General features: G+C 33.1%; 2 long non-coding RNA genes across 5 annotated transcripts in view; both read left to right on the forward strand.

The window, feature by feature from the left end:
- LOC120247391 overlaps nucleotides 1-17,367 on the forward strand; it is a 34,662-nt gene extending 17,295 nt beyond the window's left edge. For 3 of the 4 annotated variants that reach the window (XR_005532292.1, XR_005532291.1, XR_005532293.1), the window contains exon 6: nucleotides 64-211. This is a non-coding gene — a long non-coding RNA (uncharacterized LOC120247391). Of the gene's footprint in view, nucleotides 1-63; nucleotides 212-16,997; nucleotides 17,202-17,279 lie in introns of those variants that run through there. The other variant, XR_005532294.1, reaches the window with a different exon arrangement.
- A 1,017-nt stretch (nucleotides 17,368-18,384) lies between these two features.
- Nucleotides 18,385-24,339, forward strand: part of LOC120247388 — a 7,123-nt gene continuing 1,168 nt past the window's right edge. The window contains exons 1-2 of the long non-coding RNA XR_005532289.1: nucleotides 18,385-18,548; nucleotides 23,956-24,129. This is a non-coding gene — a long non-coding RNA (uncharacterized LOC120247388). The remainder of the gene's footprint in view (nucleotides 18,549-23,955; nucleotides 24,130-24,339) is intronic.

Here is a 24,339-nt window from a genome sequence, read left to right on the forward strand (position 1 = left end):
ACATTTTTTTTTTTTTTTTGGTATTTCATTAGACTAGTAATTTTCTAAATTATTCTTTTCCAGATCACACTGAAATCTCAGAGTAACTCCATGGTATTTTTACAGTCTGTACTTCTATTCTTCTTCAATATCCTCCCTACAAAACAAGTAAAACATGCCAAACTGCTTTTCTCTTTAGCTTATTAAAACACTGGATTAAAGTAGAGGAGCCGTAGGTATTCCATTTTCCACTGCCTAAAAACTCCTGCTACTGAACTCCAGTTTCTGTGGATACCACAGATTGCAAATACTGTGTGAAGTCTGAATAACAATATAGGGAATGAAGATTTAATGTCTTCTTAGGTTCTTAGGCTTGATAAGAGTATTTCCTTTATGTGAGCACACAGATTATGTCTTATCTGATTCACTGGAATTATCACTGACTCTTTATTCTTCATAGAATAAGTCCGTATCCTTATTTTAATATTTCTTCTGAATATGACCAATGTAGTTAATGTATTTTGCAATTCTAACTTAGTATATATCCTCCAGTATCCTGTAAGTTGAAGATCTGGACAATGAATAGACATCTGATAGCATCAAAATATAGAGCTACCTAAATTGCAGAGTTACCACTTAGAGAACAGTTATCCTGGAGGTCTACAAGTATGAAATGGACTTTACATAGTGAAAAATAAACTGTTCTTAAGTCATTGAAATTTGATGATGTATCTGCATTTATTACCACTGCAAAAATCTTACCTAACATGACCATTACATATCCTAAAATTTGTAGATGTAGCAAGAAATGATTTTAATTCACAAGTGATTTCAAACTCACACTGATATATTAACTTTCTAAACCTGGACATGTTATCAGTGATATTATTAAGAAAAAATACTATTTTTCCAATCTAGCATACATTTTTAATGTTTATTTATTTAATTTGATGAGAGAGACAGAGAGAGAGAGAGACAGACAGAGAGCACACACACATGCAAGCAAGCACAGGGAATGGGCAGAGACAGAGGAAGAGAGACAATCTCAAGCAGGCTCCATGTGTTGTCAGCACAGAGCCAGATGTAGGGCTTGAACCCACCAACTGTGAGATCATGACCTGAGCCAAAATCAACAATAGGATGTTCAATTGACTGAGCCACTCAAGCACTCTATGTAGCATTTTTTAAATTAAAATGTGAGGTATTGGGAATATTGAATAAAATAAATACTCCTACCAGTACAACTAAAAATCCAGATAAAAGAAATAAAAAGATATGTAAAAGGCGCTCAGTAAACAGTACTTCAGGGCCCATTAATCCAAAGAAAAGGTATTATAAAATGTTTAGCTCTGACCTTTAAGAATATCTTTTCTTGGGACTTTTGGGTGGCTCAGTCAGTTAAGCATCTGGCTTCAGCTCAGGTCATGATCTCACAGTTTGTGGGTTTGAGCCCCATGTTGGGCTCTGTGCTGACAGCTCACAGCCTGGAGCCTATTTCAGATTCTGTGCCTCCCTCTCTCTCTGCCCTTCCCCAGCTTACCCTCTATCTTTCTCAAAAATAAATAAATAAATAAATAAATAAAATAAAATAAAATAAATACATTAAAAAATTTTTAAAGAATAGCTTTTCACCTTGATTATTTGTTTTTGATTTTTGTCTTTTTGTTTTGTTTTGTTCTGTTTGTTCTTGTGATAGGCAAAAGATAGAGAATCTATCCAGGTGACTAAAACATGCACAAAATTTTGTGGTGCATCTTTTTGCAATCTCAAGGAGTTAGAAAGACATATTTATATTTCAGAGGTATTTATGCAATCACATTTGTAAAAGCCAAGATTGTGGAGAGAAAATAACATTTTTAAAGAGGCATCAGTAAGATTAATAGCTAGCTCACTTCTCAATAGAAATGATGGAGGCCCCAAGACAAAGGAATGTCATTTTTAAATAACTAACAGAAAGTAGCTACCAACCTGGAATTCTATACCTAGTGAAACTATCCTTTACACATGAAAGCAAACACATGTACAGACAAACAAAATTTGAAACAATTTGTCACCAGAAAACCCACCCTAGAAGAAATACTAAGCGGAGATCTCTAAGCAGAAAATAATTCTATATAACATGGGAATTTAGGACAGAATAAAAGGCAAAGTAGAAAGTAAATATATGGGTAAATATATATGATATTGAATATAAAATAATTATTTTAATATTATGTTGTATCCAAGCTATATGCAGAATTAAAATTCATGACAATAACACAATTATTATAATGGCAATGCACAGAGTTAATGTGTCTAGTTCTATTATATTTTCTTATATATAGTTGGGCAAATGAAAAATAGTAATATTTATAGGTATAAAATCAAATTTATAAGTAATTACATTAAATGTAAATAGGCTAAATATTCCAATTAAAAGGCAAAATTTTTCAAACTGAATTAAGATAGCAATTTTTATTACATGTTGTTAAAGGCATCTATTCTAAATGAAAGGACAAAGAAGCACTGAAATAAAAGTATGGGGGGTGGGAAGCAGAAAATAAAACTGTTCCTGATATAATAATGTCAGAAAAATTAGATTGAAGACAAGAAATGTTGCCAGATTTAAAGAGGGTAATTTCATAATGATTAAAAGATCAGTTCACTAGGCAGATATAATCACATTAAATGTATATGTACTTAATAACATAAGTAAAAATTATATAAAGCAGATAATATCAGAACTAAAAAGAGTATGAGATTAATTCATTATCAAAGTAGAAGATTTTTATCCTTCTCTCAATGTGTGATAGAAGAAAATACCAATAAACATAAGAACGTGAACAACATAATTAACTAATCTGAATTGACATTGGTAGAACAATGCATTCAACAGCAGAACATATATTTTCACAGCTGTCCATTACCATAAGGAGGACTCTAAAGCAAATCTCATCAAAATTCAGAGGAAATTAGATGTTTTTTTTTTCTTTTTTACTTTAGGAAAATTAATGTAAGAAATGGTAAAAGATTATAAAACTCCCAATATTTGGAAATACCCTCAGTGTCTATATATTTAGAAAAGTATATAAAATTAAAAATAATCTGGTCCAAGTTATAATGAAATTATAGATAATATATTTGTAGGATATAGCTAAATCTGGTCCTAAATGGAAATCTATAATCCTTAAAGGCATATAATAGATAAGCTTTTTAAAAAATGTTGAAAGACATGTGTGATACATGTCACACACTGAATTAGGAAAAGAACAGAAAAATTAAAAAGTTAATGAGACAAAGAAATGAATAATACAGATAGCAAATACCTATGAGAAGTCAATAAAGCCAAAAATTGATTTCTGAAAAGACTAACAAAATGACAAACCAGGGCATAAATGTCCAAGGGGAGATGAAAACTACAATTTACTATATCAAGAATGAAAAGGGAAGGGGGGTGGAATTGTAGATTCTCCGGTAACTGAAAACCAACAATATTGTGAATTTTTTTATGCCACTACACTTGAAAAATAACAAAAGGTAGATAAATTTCTTACAAAGCAATCTTTAAAAAGTGACACAAGAAATGAAATCTGAATAGAAGAAAATTTCCACCAATAAAGCTGTGAAAGACCAAGCGTGCCTTGACTGTAGAATGCATAAATTATGGCAGATGGCAAGAGTGGAGGAACTATTGCCGTGCACAATATAAATGAATCTCATAAGAGTAATGTTTACTGAAAGAAACCTAAGTACATTCTTTGTAATTCAATGTATACAGTTCAAAAGTGGAAAGCCCACCTATAGCACTAAAAATCAGGAAGATATTTTTTCTGGAGAGGTAGTGAAACAGAGAGGACAATAAGGGCCTTTGTAAGATGCTGATCATATTTTATTTCTTGAACTTTATGTTTATGTTACTGGTGTATTCACATTATGAAAATTTATCAATTTTTTAACTCATGATTTGTACATTTTTCCTGACTAAATCAGAAACTAGTAAATCTCCATCCGTGGCGGATGTTCTACAATATCTGGAGACATTTTGGTTGTCACAACTTGTCAGGAGTGCTACTGGCATCTAGTGGGCAGAGGCCAGAGATGCTGCTAAATACTCTACAATGCAGAGTCCTTCCTAAACAAACATTGCTGGTTCAAAATGTCACTGGAGCTAAGGTTGAGAAATCCTGATAAAATAATGCAATATAAATTCTACTGAAATCAGAATCAAAAAAGAGATAATGACACAGATATAACCCTTACTCTGTACGACAGTTTAAATACAATTTATAAGCCTTCATCAAAGACACATGTATAGGACATGTAGAAAATTAATTATTTGAAATTTGTAAAATGTGAGCACATATATTTAAATTTGAGAGAGACAAATCATAAATCAGAATTTAATTCCAATTTACCATTATGTATTCATTTGTAAAAATTATGCTATAAGACCAAAATTTAAAGAACATAAAATGAAGCAAATGTGTCCCCAAACCTCCACGTATAACATAGTAATGGGCATTCATTCTAGGTCTTGATTTACTCTAAACCAAGTCAAAAAGGGAAAAGATGAAATATGTAATTTTAAATGTCTACAAAAATGGAAACACTAATTCATCATGAGGGAAAACAACAAAAACCACATTACTGACACTGAATTTTAAAGGGAATTTGTAAGGTAGAGAATTTATAGACACCACTTAGCAACAAAATACATACTAATTTCAACAGTTTTGAATAAACACCAATTTTTATTTTTTATTTTATTTATTTTTTAAATTTTGTAATTTTGTATTTTTGAGAGAGAGAAACACAGACCATGAGCAGGGGGCGGGGTGGAGGGAGAGGGAGACACAGAATCAGAATCAGGCTCCAGGCTCTGAGAGGTCAGCCCAGAGCCCGACGCCAACGCCGGGCTGGAACTCACAAATCACGAAATCATGACCTGAGCTGAAGTTGGTGCCCAACCGACTGAGCCACCCAGGCGCCCCAAACACCAATTTTTAAAAATATAACCATAGGCATTTGTAATCAAATCTCAATTTAGTGTCAAGGCCATAGCATAAAAAGATACATGAGTGAAGCCCTTTCTTGCATGGCAGATGAGAAATGATGTAGCTGGGGTGGATATAGGAATTTAGGACGGAAATACAGGATCCAAATCTCTACACCAGGAAACGGCAAAGTAATTCCCTGCATCCCCTATGGGCCAAATCTGGTTCACCATCTATTTTTGTAAATAAAGGTTTATTGGAACACATTTATACTCATTCCTTTACCTATGATCCATCCCTCTCTTCATGCTGCAGTGGCATGAATGAATGGTTCCAAAAGACCATATATGTACCAAACATCTAAACCATTTACTATGAGGCACTTTCGGAAAAAATTGCTGACCCCTACAGAGGAAAGAGCTCAATACTTCGTCCATCTTGCAAGTATCAGGGATGTTGAATAACATTTTTGACAAAAGCAGTGCAGCTTATAAAGTTAGTATAGCTAGTCTGGTATAGTGAATTCTCTATTAAGTCTTGGAGTAGAAATATTTTGTGTTCTTAGAAGAAAGCATGGTAACAACCTATTGTGGAAATTGGATAGGCATCATGTATTTTTTTCTAAGCAGATGATCTAACTCTAACATAAAAATATACTATAGTCCCAGGGCACTTGGGTGGTTCAGCTGGTTAAGCGTATGACCTCAGCTCAGGTCATGATCTCACAGTTTGTGAGTTTGAGCCCCATTTCGGGCTCTGTGCTGACAGCTCAGAACATGGAGTCTGCTTCACATTCTGTGTCTCCCTTTCTCTACCTCTCCCACATTCATGCTCTGTGTCTTCCTCTCTCTCTCTCAAAAATAAATAAACATTAATTTAAAAAAAATAATATAGTCCCACCTATGTTTTAATATAGCAATAAAACTGGGTTAAGTCCTTGGATAAACCACTTTGCCCTATATTTCTTAATTTAAAAAAAAAAGGAAGATTGAACTAAATCAGTGCTATGATAGGCAAAATTCCCCAGATGTTTCCCCCAAGACTTTTATCTATTGGTTATTCAATCAAACATTAGGTAATGCTCGCAAAAAGACTTTTCAGATGTAGGTAATGTTATTAGTCGTCTGGCTTTAAAATAGAGGTGATCCTGGGTTCATGTGAATGTGGTATAATCACATGAACCCCTAAACATAGAAAGTAAAGGCAGAAAAATTTCTCCAATGAGTTGTGGTAGAAGAAGAAAGCAGAGATGAGACAGGAAAGGTGGTCAGAGAGATTTGAAAGGTGAGGTTTCCATCCACCATTCCCAGCTTTGAAGATGGAGGAAGATGGTCAGATAAATAACATACTTATTTTTATTAATTAACTTCTGGATCTATATAATGCTATCTAAAAAAAGTTTTGCTGCAAACTCTTTAATTGCTTCTTCATGTGAAAACAATTTTATAATGTTTTCTATGTAGAGATGAAGAGATAATTTATTACCTTCCCTACAATGTTTGGTAGATTGCATTATTATTATTATTATTATTATCATTATTAGTCTCAGGATGCCTATTTCAGCTTCAAAGCTCATTACTGGTAATGTTATATGCATTTTTAGAACTGCTTTTACGTTATGGAAAAATTTCATTAACCTTGTTTTGTATATACGCTGTATAATTTAGAGAATTTTTCTAGATTCTCTCCCCGTGAATATAATACATTTATTTTTTTGTCTCCTACTACCCACATATTTATGGATTTAGGTCTCTAGAATATGTTCATACTATCATACAACCTCTGGCTCCTAGGCTCTTGGTTCATAATACTGGAACAATCAGCAATAACTTAACTATGCACAGAAGAGACTAGATACCACTTAACTATGCCCATTAAACCAGATTTAAATATATCCACAACTCAACTTTTCCTTAGCAAAATATACCAAATGCCCATCCTCAGATGCCAGCTATTATTGAGGAAAAGTAAAAGGGAAAGGAGGCAGATGTCTTAACTGACTGCAGTTCAAGTGTCCTATTTTTCCAAAATTTTAAAAATCACATTACCAAATAGCTACATTATGGGGTTCCTCCCACGACCTTGGAAGGCCAGTGCAAATAAGGGTCTCAGAAGCTGAAATAAGCATCATTTGCTTTACAGTAAAACCACTCCTGACTACATTAGATTAGCATGTGGTCATTTTTCTTTCAAAGATTTACTGTCAGTTGATATATATGATGTGCTATTCTCTATGTGGGGTAATTAAAATAAAGCTAAACCATCCTTCCAACCAGTATTGGTGATATTTCTAATTGAGATTATTAGCACAGTAGGTGAACATACTGCCTTATTTGGGTGCTCTTACTAAACAAGCTATTTGATCAAGAATAGTATATTTTAGCAGTGAAAGGAATTGCCTGGATATTTTTCAAAATTGTAAATTTTTTATAAGGCATGATTCATATTGGGAAAATACCCAGCTGCTTTTTTATATGCCATAGTGATTCTATTATATCATTTCCTCTAAATCTAAAGGCATAACAAATCCAACTTCTGGTATACTTTTATATAAATATTTTCCCCATCCCTAAACTATAAGATATATCCGTTTGTTTAAATGGAAAATAACAAACACACTCACCAGTCCATATTAACTCTATAAATAAACTTTTTGAGTAATTTTTCTTAAGAATCTAGAAACTAAGTTGGATTTGACAGTAATGTGGTCAAATGGAATGGAGTAGATCGTGAAACTTCAACACTCTAGCTTCATTTTTCATTTAAAAAAATGTTTCCTCTAATGTCAGCTTGAGGACAGAAGAAATAACAAAAGGCACTTATGGGAATGAGAATATGGTGCCTGAAGCCATGTGAATCTAGCAAATTATCCCTTGGGATGTTTCACATCTAAAAGTGAGAGTTTCTATGTTCCTGTGAAAAGTGGGTTTCAGTTTGTTTAAATTGAAGCAAATATAAAATAAATTTTACATCTTTCTCAAGTTTTTGTGTTAAAGATTTATTTCACACCCCAGATATGTAATGTTTCTTTTCAGTGTACCTTCTATACGTTTCAAAAGATGCGAATATATTTCATCCAAAAAAAAAGAAAGAAAGAAAGAAAGGAAAGAAGGAAGGAAGGAAGGAAGGAAGGAAGGAAGGAAGGAAGGAAGGAAGAAAGAAAGAAAGAAAGAAAGAAAGAAAGAAAGAAAGAAAGAAAGAAAGAAAGAGAGAGAGAGAGAGAGAGAAAGAAAAAGAAGAAAGAAAAGAAAGAAAAAGAAAACGGGAAAAATGGCTCTTTCACTTTAAACTAATTGAATCAACCTAGGTAGCCTTGAATGGATGTGATATATATCACATCCCAAATATAGAGAATTTTCTTCCAAAGAATGATCAAGCAAACATAAAGAATAACATGAGACAGTATTTTGAAAACAGAAGCACTTGAGAAATATTTTCCATTTTTGAAATAGGATAACTATTTGCCAAATGTTTAAGTTGGGTGACTGCTACAATATTTAAATTTTTGTATGAAATTAGCAGTCTTTTGGCAAAAAAAATTACACAAGACAACTGCCAGATTAAAATACATACACTCAATCTGTCCTTTAACTCACCACTCATCCTCTCCTCCTGTTTTTTTTTCTTTCTCTTTCCTATTCTCTTAATCAGAGAAAAGTGCCTTTTTTATAATAAGAAATGGAAATAAATTCTAAGTGTGTAAAGACTGAACAAAGAGGTTAATCACAGACCATTTTGAGTTTATTAAAAGCATTCTACTGTGGTTTTTTAAATCCAGGAGAATATATTTCTTGTTTATAAAGAATCCAAAATAGCTGACTACGAGCATATGTTCACGCATCATCTTTTCAGTGTCCACATTGTAAGTGTACATTTGCTAATATTCCAATTAATTTTAAAATTAGTTATTAAACCACTGGAAGAAATAACTGTTATAATTAAATCTGATACTTTATAAAAGAGATGTGTGAGACCTTGAACAATTTGACCTTTTCAATCTCAGGATTTTCTTGAAAAGCAACTATTTTATGTACACACAGAAAGAACATATGCACACATATATTTTAAAGGGATTATAAATTGTTATTATATATGTATTATATGTATTTTAACCAGTTTTTTAGTAACATATTCATCATATCACTGGATATTCTTTTGTATATTGCTTTTAATGGTAATTTATGTTTTTAATATGTAGATATGCTATACTTTATTTAATCCAAGACCCCTTATTGAACTTTGGTTGTTCATGATGATTCTCCATCATATAACTACAAGGAATATATGTAAGTGTGTTTAAGTATGTAAACATTTCTGATTATCTCCTTATATGGTTACTAAAAACGATTTGTTAGAACCAAACAACATGTTTGTAATCTGTGAGAATGCCACTCTGCAGCACATTCACAAATACTATATACTATTTTTAATCTATTACATTGTTTAAAAAATATCTTAAATATATTATAATCATTTTCAATGAATTTATTCTTCCTACTGTTGACTCATGCCAATTTTTAACTGATGTTTTGTCCCCCTTAATCTGACTTGTACAAACAATTTTCATGTGCATTTTCTTTTTCCATTTATTCTACTCTTTCAATATGGGGATACATATCTTTCTCCAATTCTGGAAAAAATTTCAGGTTTCATCACTTTCAGTATTTCCATTAGCCTCATCTCACCACTGCCTTTTAACTATATTGATATAATTGGATTATTATCCATTTTCCATATCTTAACATGCTTTTGATATTACATGGGTATATTACTGGCTAAAAGATCAAGATATTATTACTCTGTGTCTTTTGGTCTTAGTGTTTTCCCTTAGTTTCAAATCTAAATAAATTTGTACAAGTGGTAAAATAATAAGGTGAGGTAAGAGTGGTGATCTATGGTACATGAAGGCAGTCTCAAATGAAAGGATTAGAAATTTCCTCTGAATGTAGCAAAACTTGTGAACCAGGTCAAATCTTGAAAAGTCACCAATTGGTTTACTGTAGACATTCTCTGACTTTTTGTTATGAAAAAGTCATTATACTCTAAAGTAGCATCGTTCATTTTTAAAAAGGTTTTTTAAAAAATTATTTAGAGAGAGCATGGGAAGGGGGGAAGGGAGGAAAGGAAAATCCCAAGAAGGCTCTCCTCTGTCAGCACAGAGGCTGACACAGAGCTCAGTCTCACAAACTGTGAAATCAAGATCTGAGCTGAAATCAAGGGATGGACACAGCAGACTGAGCCACCCAAACACCCCTAACATAGTTCATTTTTAAGAAGATGTCAAATAACCAAGTTGGAATACTACAGTTTCTTTTTTAGCCGTTCTTGTAGTTAAAAATAATTTTCCATGAAAGTAGTATCTACTGTTACAGCTCAATACCTCAATCACACGAGGGCTTTTTTTCCAGACAATTACTGTACTTTTTTCACATGCAACAAAGTCCTTATATACTTCCCATTTTGTCAGAAATATAATCTGTACTCAGCGGTTGAAATGTAACAAAATTATCTTTTACTACCTAATCAAGGACATTCTTGAGGCCAACAGTCACCTCTTCCTGTGAGTGTGCAGTGATAAAGAAAACAACACTGGGGTAGTTACTGTTACTGTTTTGATTGCCACTGAAGCACCAGTAGTTTTCCCTACCGTTGTATTTGCCCTTAGTGCCAATGTCCTCAACACAAATGATGGGACAAAGCAGAAGATTCAAAGGGGTTATTCAACACCTTGACTATTTAGTTATTTTTATGTTTGTTATCAATCATTACATAAAAAAACATAACAGTGTCCAGCCACATCTGAAAATTTATTAATTTATAGGTATAGCTCTGCAAGTATTTATAGTCTTCATGTTTACAGATGAGTAATTTATCAAGTTACTGAATCAATGGAAAGTGTCACTGCTATGATTTTGTTTATTGACTGTTCACCCAGCAAACATTCAGTAGTGCCAACTGTACAAGATATTTTCAGTCTTTTAGCTATCCATTAGTTTTCTAAGCCAGCACAATACAGTCACTTACTCTTTAAGGTACTTCAGGAGTTAATTTCTAATTTGAAAAGCTCCCAAAAGTTTATGTTATCTATGCTTAAAATATTCAATTTCTTTTAATTATAAATTGTTAGTATTATGTCATATTGTAACTGACATAATACTAGGCAAAAGTGTCCTATTACCTGAGATACAATAAATTGAAGTACTGACATCTGTAGTCCCAACATAAATATAAATTTGATTTTTAAAAATTTTTTGTGTGTAGTTTCACCAGTGCCTTTCTAATCATTCCTTCCTTCTCACAAGTCAGATAATTCTCTGATATTTAAGTTTCAGTTTTTTCATGGGATGCCTGGGTGGCTCAGTCAGTTAAGCATCCGACTTAAGCTCAGGTCATGATCTCACAGTTCGTGGGTTTGAGCCCCACGTCAGGCTCTGTGCTGACAGCTAGCTCAGTGCCTAAAGCCTGTTTCAGATTATGTGTGTCTCTCTCTCTCTGACCCTACTCTGCTCATGCTGTCTCTATCTCTCTCAGAAATAAATAAAAACATTAAAAAAATTTGTTTCAGTTTTTTCAGCATCTTTAGTACACCTACTCCCTTGTGTTCAGCCTGAAGTGAAGCTCAATCTCATGACAGTGAGATTATAACCTGAGCTGAAATCAAGAGTCTTCTGCTTAACCAAATGAGACACACAGAGACCCCTAAAATAGTTTTGATTTTGTGCAACCATTAGATGAAAGGGTCTCAGGTGCCTCACTTTATTTTTCAGACACCTCACTTCAGAAACACTAGTGTAATGGAATAGTGGCAGAGGAAATTAGTATTTTATTCTAATTATCTCTTTTATCATTTCTATTCTCTAGTCCTCTCTGTGTCTATACTTTGTGTTGCTTAGACAAGTTAAAACGTTGCTGCCACATGAGTATTAAATATCTTTACACAGGTTTAGATTTAGCTAGATCAACCTGTGTTGATTCAACACAGGAACTAATTCAGAAAAGCAAAATGAACTTTTAGGTATACAAGTGAGGAGGACTAGGAAAAAAAAACTTGACTTTTTTCAATAATTTTTAAAATATGTGAATTAAAATAGTTTATTACACCCTTAAATGTGATTTAATGATAACCTATACATGACATTTTTTGCTCCAGATGAACACATCTTTATCACGTAGTAAAAAAAAAAAAATAAGCAGGGATATAAACTAGTATTCATTTTATAGAAGTTATGTTTTAAAATGGTTACTGGAAAATGTTTCAAAAAGAAAGAAAAATCCGGAATTGGTTTGATAAAATCTGAAAGGGGAAAAAGTGGGCAACAGACACTAGAGTGACAACAGAAATTATGATAAAACAGGAAGAAAAGAAAAGCGGAAAAAAGAATCTTTGATAAGTCTATATTTTTATAACTGATTATACCAATTTCTTTTTTCACAAGAAGAAATTGTTTAACATAATGCCTAGACTCATGTTTGTGTATTATAATCTATTACTGATGAAAAATTTAGTAACACAGACAAAAAGTATGGGGAACTTGTTAAGAACTCTAAACCTCAGCAGAAATCTATCAGACGAAGGCAGAATCAATCATAAAACTAAAAACAAAAACCAGTGTGCCAGTCTTCCTTGAGAGACTCTTTGTCTTGTAAGCTGTGACTTCAGGTCATCAGTATTTTGTCTTGGTTTGTTTTGTTTTCTGCCACCACTGAGGAGGGAAGCCGAATGGCAGGGTAATCATCCTCCAAAACACCACGCGTCACACTGGCAGATGCCTTCATAATTCAGAAAACAAATGAGGCCCTATCTTTTATTATGTTAGACTCTTTCTTCTGGACTTCCGAGGTTGGCAGCATTTTATGGCCATAGCGTTTTTGCCTACCGTATGGAGAAAAGGAGCCCGAAATATCAAGTCCAGAAGAGGCTAGGGTTAAGCAGAGCAACGACATGCAGATATTGACAGAGCTCTAGTCCTATCAATTCTATCGGATACTAGTCTCTGCCTTCAACTTTCCATTTAGGAGAATTACTACTAATTTCTTACTTCTCCTAAGTTGGTTTTAGTTTCCGCCACTTCCAATAAAATAACCCAAGCTAATACAATAATACATTTTATTTATTTCCATGCCAAATACCTTAGTAGAATTATAAGGCAAATTTAGTAGAAGATAATTTCCTTTCCAGGATCATAAATTAAATTAATGAATCTCCCCACCCTTTCCAATACCATTTTTAAAATCCCAGAATAAGGAATCTAAAGCTGTATTTCAGGCTATTACAATGGGGTGGGGTATTTATACAAGAAGTATGGCTATTTCAGCTAAAGTTGTTTCTTTAAATCCTGTAGGGAAAATGTGTTAAACATAAGGTGCATGTGTGTGTGCGTGTGTGTGTGTGTGTGTGTGTTGTCTGTGTGTATACACACACACACACACATATATATATATATCCATGAATAAATAGTTTTTTCCTCTTTAGAGATAAATATCCTAAATACTAAGGTCCTAAATCCTATATGTTAGTCATAGAAGACAAATTTTTATGATTTTTTGACACATTTGTACTGCTAGACTTCACTTAAGCATATGAAGCACACATGTTACCCTGACAGCAAAGAAATGAAAATTATGCACTATATATATATTTTCAGTGGCATCTTTGTAGACCTTGCCAGTATGTGAACTGTTAGAACATGGCTGAATGTCAATTCTCTGCAGGAATTTTAAAGCAGGTTTATTATAGTGATGAATATATTTGGTCATAAATTTTACTATGCAGAAAAAGCAAACTTTCTCCAAACATGAAATTTTATAAATAGGCATTAATTGTTCAATAAAGCAAGGCTTTTGAATTCTGGACATTTTATTAATACTGATATGGCTTTTCAGTGGTTTTCTTCCTTAAGAAAAAAAAGTAACATTTCCTTTATTTTAACATTATGAGATTCAGTGTGTAGTTTCAGTAGTGACCTCTTCTGTCAGACTACCTCAAGAAAAAACAGCTTAAAATAGCACTGTATGAACATAGGTGATTTAGAACATTCTTTAAAGGAAAGAATTCATCAGTAAATGAGAATTTTAATCACTTTTAATAATTATTGAAAACACCTTCACAGTTGTGTTATTTCATTCTCCTGCAATTGACACTGCTCTTATTTCTTTCTCAAGATTGAAACTAAAATCATAGCTAAAATATAGACAATTTTCAGGTTTGAAATAAATTGGATAGGCCAATTTTTCTGACTATTTGCAAGATTTTTTTTCCTTTAGTACAGACATTTAATTAAATTCTTAGTAAATGAACTAATATTCATTATTAAAGCAAAGTATGAATAATGCAAAAGGAAAACTCCTCCCCAAATATGGGATTTGAGTGAATATAATTTACTTACCTATATACAAATGCAAATAGGCATTCGCATGGAATTGTAAAAATGAGATAATTCTGTGAGAGAAAGTCTGAAATAGGTGTAGTATCAATAGGGCAAAATTTTATCTTATTTGCATGAATGAAGAATAGTAACATACAGTTTTGTCTGTGGCACAGAATTCTTTGCAGTTCATTCTTTAACTAACTATAGACTGTGGCTTTTTGTCCTCATGTTCCAAAATTGCTGAGCTACCATATCAACATTCCAAGAAGTGGAAAAGAATCACTACTAACTAAAAATACAACATGAACCATATATCTGTGTGTGTATGTATACATATAAATATGTACATCGTGGATATGTAGTATACCTATATAATGTTATATAAAAAGTTACAAGTTTTCAGTATCCCATGTTAAAAAATAACAAGGAAAATAAATTTTCATGATATGCCATTTCAATATGCAATCAGAATAAGAAGTTATGAACAAGAAATATTACCTTCTTTTTCCTTACAAAGTTTGACAATTTTTATACATTTTATATTTTTAGCATTTCTCAATTCAAACTGGCCCCATACTAAGTGTTTAGCCTTTGGCTGATGGTTACCACATCAGACACTTTCCATTTAAGATTGGAAGCAATGCAAACATGCTAACTCTCATCACTTCTAAGCAAAATTGTTCTAAAGCCTAGCTAGTTCAATAGATAAGAAAAAAATGTGTAAAAGATTAGAAATAAAGAAATGAAACTGCTTTTAAACAGAAATGACATGATTATCTATGCAAAAAAAAAATCACCAAATTCTCCACCCCTTCTGTGTGTGCGCACGCATGTATGCCTACACACATGCACGCACGCACTCACACACACACACACACACACACACACACACAATCCCTCCTGTAATGAGTTCAGCAAGGTTGCAGGATACAAGATTAATATACAAAAAGCAAATTGCTTTTATGTACATCAGTAGTGATTTTCAACTGGAATTGAAAATCAGTGATTTGTCTTTGTCTTGGAGAATAATTTTTTCTTCATTTTTAAAGCTCAATAATGAAATATCTCAGGATAGAGAATTCAGTATTCCCAGATATGTGGTATGAACTTTGAATTTTCATATTGCATTATTTTGTCACATGAATGCTTTAACTGTAGTATTAAATGTTAATTTGGTTCTATTAGTTTGTCCACTTCAGGTACTACCAAATTCTGATGGACTTCTTTGCTCTTTATTGTCTTATACATCTATTACTTTCTTATAAATTCTGTTTTTATGATTATTAATGTTTATGTTCTTGTCTTATTTTTTCTGAATATCTATTACTTTACTTTTGTTTGTATTTATTATTCTTTAGGTACTTATTAATTTTATCTTCATTTCTGAGATATTTAGAAATATTTCTTTCTTTAAATCAGTCAGTTCCACTTCACGTCTTTTTGTTTTTTTTATTCTTGGTTTTTTTGAATTTCTTAATCACATTGTTACTTTACTTTTTCAATTCCTGTTTATTATTTTTAAGTTCAACCTGTGTTTTGTGCTATGTTTTTATTATATTTCATGAATTGAATTAAGGAATATGCATTAACCTAAGAGTTTTTATTATTTTTACTTTTTAGAATATTTTTATGTGGATGTTGGGTTTTACTTTTCTTTGTCATACTTGTTTTTGGATTCTCCTGTACCAGTAATTGAAGGATACTTCCAAAAGAGCAGAGGTGGTTTTTCTGATGTCTAAATTCAAGGCCTTCCCCCTCTGCTACAAAATAAAAGCTGCTATAAAGGACAGTTTTTTGTTTAAAATATAGGACACTTCTTTCTTTTTTGTTACATCTCCTAATTCTTTGCTTCTCTCTTCTCTCAGTAGGGTCATCTTCATTTGCTCCTTTCTTTCTTTTTACCACCCAGGACACCCAAGGATGCCTCTAACTTCAAAGGTGTCTGCCTTTCACAGAGGCTTTGACTTCTTAAGTTAGCCATCTCTGGTCCTATGCATTTTCCAAGCCCTTTACTTATGACTTACCAGTAGTGAGTGGTCTAACCTGCCATGCTTCCCTCTAGAATGATGCCTTCTATCTCTGAAGGTGAACTGTAGTTGGTAATGCCTGTGTTCTGTCACCAGATGACCCTGTTACACTCCTCTTTCACTTCCATTCAGTACCCTGTATCCCCATCTGGATGGGATCTGCAGTTAATTTTTCTGGTCTTGGGTATTTATATCCCCTATTAAAAAATAATTTGAGTTTTATCACTCTCTGAAGTGCAAGATTTAGTCATTTTGTTTTTACTGATGTCTTCTAATTTAATAGAAAATTCAAAAACATTAGATTATAGAAGGTTACCATATTCTCCTACATGAACCCAGAAACTTCTGCATATTTCTTTATCACTTAAGAGTACTATATGGACATTGCTCCAAAATAATTTTTTTTGGTTTCATTAATTCTAGATAATATCTACACTGTATTTTTTATCATGTATGTATTAAAATTTATTTTACTTTTGTTAAAGATTCTTAGTTACATACAGCGAATTGACTCTGGTGTATTTAAGCAAAACCTTGATTTACTAAATTTTAATATGTAAAGTAACTATACAATTTATGTCAGTCTTATTTTTAAGTCTTTTGCCCTGGGGATAATGTATGATTGTTTTCACCCTCCCTTTCACTGTCAGATATGTCCTGGTTGATGAGAAAGTTTATGGTCACCTAATTAGTGTCTCATGCAATTTCTGGGGAGCTGGAGAAAGATATTTGAGACTACTCTTCTATGAACAATACCCTAAATCACCCTGAAAACTGGCCTGGTGATAATGCTGCTGCTTTGGTTCTGTCAACACAAAGCTTCAAAGAACAGGCTTTCTACTTCATTGCAATAGGTATTGCTGTCCATGACATTTCTGCCTCAGTGACTGTACTATGCATCTACTAACAACACTGAAAATCTGTCCTTACAGGAATGAAGATAGCTTCTCAACCAGGGACTGTTTTGTCATGCTTTTCAATTCAGAATCAGGCTCCAGTGAGTGCATCTTCCTCCCCAGCACACAAGTGAGAGCTTTCCTTGCAGTTAGGATATAGGCAATAAGACACACTCAGTATAATATTCCTTTAATGGTTGTTTCCTGGCTAGAATAGAAACGTAGAAATGCCTCCCCTTATTTAAACATATAGTTTCCTAAGATGTTTTTTTCTCTTTCAAGTTTTTTATTTACTTACTGAATGTGTGTGTGTGTGTGTGTTTTAATATGTTTCTCTTGGGGTGCCTAGGTGGCTCAAAAGCACCTGACTCTTGATTTTGGCTCAGGTCATGATCTCATCGTTCATAAGATCAAGCCCCACAGGTAGTGACAGCATGGAGCCTTCTTGGGATTCTTTCCCTCTCTGCCCCTACTCTGCTCATCCTCTCTCTCTCTCTCCAAATATAAATAAATAAACTTTAAAAACTTAAAAATAAAAACTTAAAATAATAGAGTAAATAAAAAAGATTTTAAAAAGGAAAATTCCTTTAAAAAATGCTTCTCTTCACTAGGAGTTATATGTAAGTGATGAATCACTAAATTCTACCCCTGAAATCATTATTACCCTATATGTTAACTAACTTGGATTTAAATTGAAAAAAAATAATGCTTCTCTTAATTCCTTGGAGACCCACACATCAGTATCATCCCACTGATTATACACTTGAAACTCATCAACTATATGGTATTTTAAAGGGCAAAATTCAATATTCTTAAATCCAGTATCATACTTCCAGAGTAGTTCATAAATTAAGCATGCCCATAGAATAATCCCCAAGGATTAAGTGACTCTTAAAGTCATTGAATTCATAGAAGTGGGGCAACAATAACAGATGGGAAGACTTAAAAAATGTGATCATTCTTTACTAAATTATAAAACTGTATCCTACATAAGGGAGGAGAGACTGTATTCTATTAAAAGATAGAATTAGGATGATGAGTTACACAATACAAAAATTAATATTTCTAATTATTAGATTTAAATATTTTTTTGCTGTTAACAGAATTTTTTTGCAGAAAAAAATCTGTTTTGCAGATTTTTATTCTTAATTAGCAAAATCCACTTCCAAATCTAAGACTAGGAATGTGCTTCTATGCAAAGGCTTTATTTTTAAATAACAAGGAAAAAAGCTATTCAAGAGACAGTATTTTATCCATGAATGATCCTACAATATCATCCCAGAGGACACTTTTGTCAAATCATTGGTAAGTCAAAGAACCCAGAAAGTAGCACATTTTGAGTTTTTACATGACTGGTTATATACATGTAAAACTAAATAAACATAGTCTGAATTTATCACATGCCTCATTAAGAATAAAGAAAACATTCATCATTTAACAAAAGTGATCTGTGGACAAAACTATCATTAGTGATATAAATATCTATACTTTCATCAAAACTAAGTAGGTACAATTATTATATCAACATGAACGCTCCTAGGATGCAACAATGTAGGGAACCTTAGTTTTGTTGCCACCATACTTTTTAATTTTCTCAGTGAGACTGGGCCTTTCCCTGATGCTAGATGGAATCTTAGGCAGGCTCTATGATTTCTATTGTCATGTTTATACAACTAAAGTCCTTACACTCACATTTTAGTAATTAAATCAAATCACAGTTCAGTATCTAAATCTTCCAGTGTTATGTAAGAATCAAATCTCTGAATTTACTTTTAGGTTGTGGCTTTCCCCTTTCCAAACTCAGGGTGCTATGGGCCCTCATCAGGAAATATGATGGTTTTGGTTCAGGACGCTCTCTCCTTATTCAGGGCCTGATCCTCCTCTCTCATTCCTTCAGGGCTGGAGGAGTGGTGGAGGAAGGAGAATGAAAATAGAGCATGGGGAGGGATTTCTTGCTTGATTGGTACTCTGCTGGTTATCCAGTAGCAGCCCTTTCTGGACTTGGAAAATCTTAAAGCAGACTGTTTCTTTTATACGGAAGTCTTTGGGTGCAATGGAGTCCCTCTTCCATTACTTTTATCTGAAGTTCCCTCCAATGGATAAATGTAACTCTGTTCTGTGCGTCACCACCAGAAGCCTATCTCTAGCTTCCTTCCCCTAAGCTGCTCTCATCCCTCCTTGGAGGATCTCTTAGACAGCTTTCAAGAATGGTCTTCTCATAGTTGGAGGGAAAAGCACTCTTCCTCTGTTCCCGTAAGTTCTGATGATGCAGTTCTTTTTCAAAGTACAGTTTCTTAACTCTGCTACTACAGTTCGAGGTAGGTAACATCTAACCAGCTTGGTTCCTCACGTGTACTCAACACCACCAGAATGGGTTGAGATTCCTAGCACAACTCTCTCTAAAGGTACCTTCATTTTGCTACTCTTCTATGATGTCCATTGCATATCATTTTACACCCTTGAAATGGCTGAGAGATTTACTTGTTTGTTTTCAACTGATTCTGGAATTTCTCCTTTGAAATTATTTGTGTTTTGGACTATCACCTCACTTTGGAATGTACTTCATTTGCAATTTCCATGTTAGCCTCAAGTTTCCATTGAGTACATTTTCATGAGAATTCTCCTTCCCTTCCCTCCTTCACTTGTACCTTGTATAAGAAATGATAAGTTCATTAAAAAATATGGAACAGTATATTCGTTTTTTAATATTTCTTTTGTGTTTTTTCCCAGACACACATCTATTTTATATTAATTGAATTGATAGGATATGTATGAACTAGTTTTAATTACTATTTTAAGATATATTTAACATGGTCATAATTTTAACAATGAGTTTTCTCGAAGAGTCTTCCCAGAATTTTAGAAAGAAGCAAATAAATATTCATTCTTTAACCAAAGTTTTGGGGGATAATAGATTCAGAACTTTTGTGTATATAGTTTTGTTTGTAATTTACATTAATAGCACCCTAAAAAGTTATATATATTTTTAGAAAGCCAATGGAATTAGTTAAAGCAGTTGCCTTTTTCACAGGACTAGTGTTCAGGGTGCCCATGAATATTGACAACAACCCAGAACTCTGGTAGTGTTTTGCCTACTTGATCCTCATCACATCTAGGCCTGCAACAAAAATCATAAGTATGGTAAAGTAAGACAAAACTCTGAATCTTTATTCTATTATTTGCCCACTCATATTCATGGAACGTGCATTTATTGAGTGCCATTTTATATAGGCATTGAGGTAGGAACTATGGGAAATGCAAACAAATGTGGATTTATTTTCATATTTCAATATGGTATAAGAGATATCAAATATCACAGTAATAAGTATACAAATTAAAATTTTAGAAACTAGTGTGGGTTATTCCTACATAACCATAATTTATATTACATCATTTAATCTTCCCAACAATCCTTCAAAGTAAGCATAAGTAATATAGTTTCAACTGAGGACACAGAATCTTAGAGAGGTTAAATTTATACAAGGCCAGACAGGTAATAAATGACAACGGTAATTTTCAGCCCTCTAAATGGCTCTAGAACTATTATGGCCTTGTGTGCAAAGCAGTATTCCTTTAAGAGAGATTCAAGGAAAGTTTTATTACTCTTCAGAAAAAAAGAATGGTACGATCTATAGAGAAAAGTGGCATATTTTGTAAAGATAAAGAAGGTTGCATCACCAGCTATTTCACAGGTAAATTATATCTGTTAGGGAAAAGGGCAATTGAGTTTGAATTGTCCAATTGATTTTCTAGACTGATCCAATTTTCTTTGCTTAGGTCTATGTGACTAAAGCCCGAGAGAAATATTTTATATATCCCACAACGCTAGCCATTCTAGATAGCTTCTCCCAATTTTTGAGAAGTCACAAGTATTATTCCTCTCGTTGCACAGTGGTTCTCATGAGCCACAGTAATAGGAATCCAGTGAATATTTAAACTACCTAACTTTCACTCTTATCAAGGATATACAACTCAGTGAGATGCATGTATTCTTTGGGCAGTGAGTGGATTTTTCATGTGGTTTTAAGTTGCTTGTATATTGAAATTAATAATTGTTATGATGGTAATATAGACCAAACGTGAGAAGGATATTCGTAAAGTCATTTTTAACGAACAACTACATAACTAGTCAAAAGCCTTGTAACTTTGCCTTTACTTCAGTTATAGTAATATAAGAACTATCACCATTCTGTCAGCACCAGGACATTTCATCTTGATATCTATATAGTTTTTTTTATTGATTACTCTACTATTTACATCATATATTATTATTTTAAAAAACTTTTTACTGTTCATTTATTTTTGAGGGAGAAAGTTGGGAGAGGGGCAGAGAGAGGGAGACAGAGGATCCAAAGTGGCTCCATGCTGACAGCACGGAGTCCGATGTGAGGCTCAAACTCAGAACCATGAGATCATGACCTAAGCTGAAGTCGGACACTTAACCAACTGAGCCACCCAGGCACCCCAACGTCATACATTATTTATCTGAAAATACTTGACAGCATACTAACTTTGTTAGTATAAACCTACATAAACCTAACCACTTCAGCAAAAGATCTGATTTTTAAGCTATTCTGGTTAAACTAATGATATATATAACACTATTAATATTTTTATGGCAAAGTACTTTTCATGGCTTTTTAGATAAGTCCTTGAGTAAATATATTTAAACTTCTAAAAGCTATCTACCTTTCCTCTTATCCTCTAAGAATTATTAGTTTTTTTTAATTCTACACAAACCTTTTAATTTTAATGGCATAATTAAGTGAAAAAAGTGCTGAAACTTTAAAGTAAGGTAATTATTTTTTTTAATTGGCTGACATAGCTATCATAGAGTACATATAAACTTATGTATCATAGAGTAAAAATACTCTCAGATAAAAATGTCCCCATGTTGCTCATATTTGAAAGTACATGAATTAAATATGCCTCCAACATCTCTGGTGGTACATGGAATTTTTATGTCTTAACTAGGCTTTTGTATTTATTTTATATAAAAACACTACTATGCCACTAAAACTTTTATTTTTCTGTAAATGTCATAGCATAAGATATAAAAAACATAGCATTGGCTTCACTTAAAATGCTCTAGTGTAATTTATCCCACAATTGAGTCTCAATCCTATTGAATATAACATTGCTACCTTCCTCTTCTTATGGACTCAATATTTACTTCATCTGTATGTGGTCCTTGTCTTTGGAATTTCAACTGCTTCTTTATGTTTGTGGCTTAAATGCATATCTCTTCATTTTTCTAACACACTGATCTCTAATTTTATATTTTTTAAAATTTAAAATTTTCTAAGCCTGCACCTGATGCATCAAAACAATTGTCTAGTTAGATAGTCTAAATTAATTAGACTTAAGTGAATATTATTCAAACTATACGGCAAGTAATTTAAAAGTCCCTGCTCTGGGATTAGATCTCCTGGCTCTAACACCTTTTAGCTGTGTACTACTGGGAAAGTTACTTAAACTCTTAAAGCATCAGTTTTCTAATCTGTAGTATGGGGATAATAATAGTAACCCATTGCATTGGACTGTTGTGAGCACTAAAGGGATAATCTACATAAGCACTTAAAACACTATCTGGCACAAAGCATGCACGTATAAAAGATTTTTTCTTCTTTTCATTCCTTTAATTATTACTAAATAATAATTCTTATTATATAATTCAATTTAACTTGCAAGGTACCTCTACAAAACCCCATGGAGCCGAATATAGGGCCAGACACAAGATATAAAATGAATAACATGTAATCACTTTTGAGGAAAAGTAAGAAACCACAGAGATAATATATGACAGACCAAAGAAAAAAGGAAGAAACACTGAAAGAGATTTGAAATTATTCCAGCTCACTTTTATGATTAACTCTAAAGATATCAGATATAGAAGATTCTATCAATAAACAAAATTAGAACTTTAGCTCAAATTATAAAGAATTTCATGTTTATCTATTCATTCTCACTTTTGGCTTAAAACTTAACTTATGCATTTTCCACATTTTAATTTTGTGCATTTTTTTCCCTTGGTCATTTGTGCTTGAGTTTATAGCTTATAATTATGTTAGAGTTTATAGTTATTAACAGACAGTAGAGTTTATACTTATTAATATAACTCCTATTAAGTTCCCAGATTTCTTAATACAATATCCATTTGTGTATTTCTAATTGACATGAGACACTGTACTATAAATTATTAAAAATGTCTCCATTTGAAGGGGTCATAATTTCCCCAATAGACAATACTTTTTATTAAGTTCATATTTCCAAAATTGTTTTTGATAGAATATTTAGTTTATATCCCATCAAAATGAAACTTTTATTCTTCATAACACTGGTCACTACCTAATGTTGAGTTACGCAGCCAATTATTTATTTGTGCATTTATTGTTTCTCTTTCAGTAAGCTATAAATTTCATGAAGGGGCAGAGACTTCCTCTCTACTTTTCATGGCACTGCCAGTGGCTTGCACACAGAATATGTGGGTTATATTATGTGGCATTTCTTAAACTGCTTTGATCCCAGACCTTTTTCTCCATGAATCATTTCATAGAACTAATATTCTATGAAAGATATTTGGAAAGGGCTATGTGCTATATTTTTTCAGTTTGGGTCTCCAGGTCTTCTCTATCCTTTTCTTCTTACAGCTTGCCCTAGATGCTGTCTTATACAGTCAAAATCGACAGGCTCCCTTTCCTTTGGCCTCTAGGTGGATTCAGTCAATCAGTGGTAGCGACAACCCAAGGAAAGGAGGAGAAAGGATGAATGAAGACACTGATTCCCAAGTCCCTCCTTTCAGGTCACCGTGGGTTGGCTGCATCTCTAATGAAGGCAACAGCTGCTATGCAGTGACCCTCTCCATAAAACCTCCCTCTCTGTAGAGGTAATTTTCCCCATTCCCTTGTCCCATCAGGGTATCTTTGGTGAATGCCACCTAGGTCCCCAACCTCTCCTTTTCCAACCCCAGGTTATTTCACTATCACTTGTTGGGCTTCCAAAATTCTGCACACCATGTCTTAAATAGTCCCTTTGTTAAAATCTCTTTAATTGCTCAGTTTGAGAATACCATCTGTTTCTTTCAAGGCCCTGGCTT

This window comes from Hyaena hyaena, unplaced genomic scaffold, assembly GCF_003009895.1.
Source record: "Hyaena hyaena isolate Hyena2069 unplaced genomic scaffold, ASM300989v1 scaffold_518, whole genome shotgun sequence".
Classification (NCBI taxonomy): Eukaryota; Metazoa; Chordata; class Mammalia; order Carnivora; family Hyaenidae; genus Hyaena; species Hyaena hyaena.